This window comes from Solanum lycopersicum, chromosome 12 (genome assembly GCF_036512215.1).
Source record: "Solanum lycopersicum chromosome 12, SLM_r2.1".
Classification (NCBI taxonomy): domain Eukaryota; kingdom Viridiplantae; phylum Streptophyta; class Magnoliopsida; order Solanales; family Solanaceae; genus Solanum; species Solanum lycopersicum.
The window spans coordinates 56,466,906-56,471,297 of record NC_090811.1 but is presented as its reverse complement, the minus strand read 5'-3'; the positions used below and the strand labels follow the sequence as shown (position 1 = coordinate 56,471,297).

At 35.6% G+C, this 4,392-nt stretch overlaps 1 long non-coding RNA gene across 1 annotated transcript; it reads left to right on the top strand.

The window, feature by feature from the left end:
• Positions 1–1,088: 1,088 nt before the first annotated feature.
• Positions 1,089–3,848, top strand: LOC138340638 (uncharacterized). Its single transcript, XR_011213337.1, has 2 exons — positions 1,089–2,661; positions 3,700–3,848. It is a non-coding gene; the product is annotated as an uncharacterized lncRNA (long non-coding RNA).
• Positions 3,849–4,392: the final 544 nt, after the last annotated feature.

Here is a 4,392-nt window from a genome sequence, read left to right as displayed (position 1 = left end):
CTCATAATTTGAGGTCAAATTTACAGTATAAGGATCATAAAACATGGGTTGTATATTGATTATAAGTGGTAATATTTATATTTTTCAAGAAGATTTATATTATACTAAACAAATTAAGAAACATATGGATTTATATATTATTCAGAATATGTTAGAACAAGATAGGTTTTTCGAACTTGGAAAATGTCAATTTCATTAAAGATATCTTATTGATTTTTAGCAATGTTATTGTTGATTACACAAATAAAACGCTTCAATATTTTTGTAGCCTGAATTCAAAGCCATTATGTTTATAAACCCAAATTTTGTCATGCAATTGTGTGTGGGTTAGCAGTCATTTTTATAGAGGAGTACGAGAGTGAGAAATAAGGCTTGCGAATTCAAGAACGATCTGTATAATGACTGCAAAGGGAAACACTAAAGAATGATAAAGAAAAATTAAGAATATTTTGGAAGTAATTAGTGAAGCTTACTAGAAGGTGGTCAGTTTTATTGATATATTGAGGTGTATTAAATTTCTTTTGTTTTGTAGTTCGGGTAATTCATAGTCATTGTCAAGGTACATTGGAGACTATAATTAATCTATTAACCTTATCATGTGCCTTTTTTTCTCAAGATTTTGTGTTTTGAAGAAAAAAACGTCTCATAATTGAATTAACATAATTTAGTTGATGTGAACAATTGTTTTGTATGCAATTTGCATCAACCTCTTGCGCTTTATTTTAGGGAAAAAATTCATACAATTGTTAGTATATTTGTGCATTTTAATATTATTTCATTTTAAAATTGTCTCCTATCCTATCATCCTCGAATGCCCACGCTTCCTAGGAAAACGTTAGTTGAACATTGGGAGTAATTGTTTTTTATTTAGTGAACGAACGTGGTAATTCATGACTATAATTTCTCATAGAAACTCCAATATATCAAACATTATTTTATCTTTTTATGTTTTGTAATGGGATAAAGCACAAGTACGCCCTAGAATATGACAAAAATCTCAGAGATACATCCAAATCTAATGATCCAGATCCGAAAAGATCATTTTTGATAATTTTGAATGGTCATTTAACTAAATTAATTAATGACGGGTAATTTTTTTATTTTTAATAATAATGGGCCTAGTTCAAAATATTTAAATAGGTTATTTGGAATTATTACTTTTAATACATAATCATATATATATATATATATATAAATGAAAATCTTAGGTCAGCCTACGTGGCGCCACCTGTTGACACCCAATTTTTGACCCATGCTGGTATGATTTAATTAGCGAGCTTCATGAGTTTTCCAAATCACTTAAATTAATTAGTTTTATAATTTTTCAAAAATATAACGATATAATGTTTACATAGTTGTGTATATAGCCGGTATATCTTGTGTATATTCGAAACCAACCCAATTCTTAAGCCCATATTCCCTTAAATAAATTGCCTAGTCCACTCTCCTACCTCCCAGGCCCATTTCCCCTATTCCCTTCCCCATTTTAATTAATTCACAGGCCCACTCCCTATTCCAGCCCACACCCAATATACCCAGGCCCACTTCTCCCTCTTTCAATTTTTTAAAACCCAACGGCCCATCCCCTTTTCCTTCAACCCGGCCCCGACCCAAATTACCTTTTCCCCCTTTTCTTCTTCCCCTTCTTCCCCCCTACCGACCCAACAATCCCTATTCCAGAAATACCAAAAATTCCAGCAAAAACCGATCCCTCTCTCGTCTCTCCCTCACGCGTCTCTCACCACGCGACCCCCCTCCCTCTTCTTTTTTCCCTTCTTCTGTTCCCCCCCCCCCCCCCACGCATTTTTCAGAAAAGAAAAAAAAAAGAAACGCAGCACCAGGGAACCCGCGTCCCTCCCACGCTCTCTCCTTCCTCTCTATCTCTCTCTCTCCATCGCGCATGGACAAAAGAATCCGCAACGGAAACCTGCCACTCTGTCCTCGTCGTACAGCAATGCAGCACGCTAGGTGACGCGAGCTCATCCTTGGCGACGTAGGATCGTGCCACATAGTTTGCCATGGACGAGAGTTTGATCTCTACCCTCCACATATGCCCTCAATCCGTTGGAGATTTTGGCATAAAAAAAGGGCATATTCCCTCAGATTCGGGGAGGATTTCAAATTTCGAATTTGAAATGGGTCGAATTCGTTTTACCCGCCTCGAATCTAAGCCCTAGTTTCTTCTATATAAACCCCCACCTCTCTTCAAAACGGGGCTAGCGATTTTAGGTTAAAAAATCTCAAAGAGGAAAAACTTGGGTTTGGAAGATTTTATATTGGAATTTTTGTTAGGAATTCTATTGGAAATTTGCAGGTCAAAATTTTTGGTTAGGGATTCTTAGTTTAGAAGTCGATTACAAAGGGTTTGTGGGAGTGAGATCTTCCTTCTGTTGAACCGCCTTCATCGTAGAACAGAGGAAGGGATACAACTGAGATTTCCCTTCTTCTAGTTGATATCATTTAGCATCAAGACACACAGGGATTTAAGAAAATACTGCAGATACTCTGAAAACGATAGAAACAGACGAAAGAATCGTTAGTGTTCCGAGTATAGGACTAAGCTCTCGCTTGAGATTTCGTTTCTTCGACGGGAACTCAAACCTTCCTGTGAAGTGGTGAAGTCATCTGCTCGCCCGTCCCAGCTTCGCTGCTTACGAGCAGGTAATCTCCTCCCTGCCTTCTACCATCTCTTTGTTATCTTCTGTTTCGAAGTGGTTTTTCTGTTGCTTTAATGCTTTGTGAGTTGCTGTAAATAAATTTGCTGGCCTATCGCTTTGCTCTGGATCAAATATGTTAGAATACGCTAATGTTGAGTATACCTGGTTTGTTCGCATGTGAATATAGAAGATTGTACTTGGTTTTGTTTGAGTTCAAGCCATATCGTATATTGAAGATTGTTTTGTTACATTCGTTTGTTTGTGCTACTCTCTGTTTCTCTTGTTTCGTCATGGTGTTTTTTTACAATATATGTTTATCGTATTTGTCTTACATTGTTTCGTTTATAAAGACCTATAGCTCGATAATGTGGTGTTGTTCATCACCTTGCTGGTCTTTTGTTTCGTTTATGGCCAAGTATGTTAAGATGCTCGAATGAAATTCATAGTTGGATTTTGAATTCTTTTGTTGTTGTTTTCTTCTATCCCCTCACTGTTAAGTTTCATTGTAAAAGTTTCTTGCATTAATTCATTGTTAGGTTCATTTCTCAAATTATAGTAGCATCCATGTATATCCTAAGAGATTCATGAAACTAGCTGGAGCTTAAGGTTTTTTTTGTTGTCCATGGTTAAACATACATTTTCCTTCATGTTTAGTTATGAAATATGCTTTAGCGGTATTTGTTTGGTTTGCAACCTCTCTGTGCTGTATGCGCCAAATTATGTGTGTCCTTTGTCATAGCTTGGTTGCATGTTATAAAAATAAAATATATATGTGAATCTGCATGATTATCAAAGATACATTTGCCTTTAGCTTCCATGTCGCTGTTTTAATCGACTTTAAGGGAAATTGTCGGTTATTTCTCTGTGCTAAGTATGTCTTGTTATTTTATTCTCTTTATTTATGTTAGTCGGATTATGTATTAATTCCGTTGATATATTTTGTTGCATGTGAAATACGTTCGAGGTCAATGTGGACTTCCGCATCCCCTCTCTTTGCATTTTTGAGAAAGCCATAAACGCTTAATTTCCTCTATCAAGTCAGGCCACAAAATTAGGCGGACAGATTCCCGAAGTGGAGCTAGTTTAAAGAAGTGAAGGAATTAGAAGAAGAAAGATTGGAAGATTTTTTTTTATTATTTAATTTATTTTGTTTTTTGTTTTTGTAATGGGCATAAGACCTCTTGTTGTTTTTTTTCTTTCTATATTTTTATTTTGTACGCTTAGACTAGGACAGGTGAATGGGTCAAAACCCAAAAACAGGTGGGTCCAAGATTCGGTCAAGGCGAACAGAACCCGAATCCGGACCCAAAATCTCTCTCTCTCTCTCTCCCTCTCTCTTTATTATTTGCTTACGTATTTGTGTTACTCGAATGCCGTTAGCTGAAGGTTAGAAACTCCAAACTCAATTGAACGCCTTCTGCTTTACTATACTAAAAAAACTAAAAACTTGAAACTTTAAAACGAAAGATGTTTAAATTTGAAGTTTGTTTAGAATTAAGGTTTAAAAGAGTTTAATAAGAGTCTTAAAGCGATGAAATTGTAAAAAAACGTAAAATTGTCTAGATAATACTTTAACAAGTTCAACTTCAAAATTGCAAAAGTTAAATTAAATAGTCAAATAAGTTAATCGCCGGAAAACCGTAAGTTAGCGGAGTGTCTTAGGAGCCTTACACCTTCCTAAGACACTAATAAGAATCCCGAACCCCCTAAAATATCTTCAAAACAAATTTTCCTG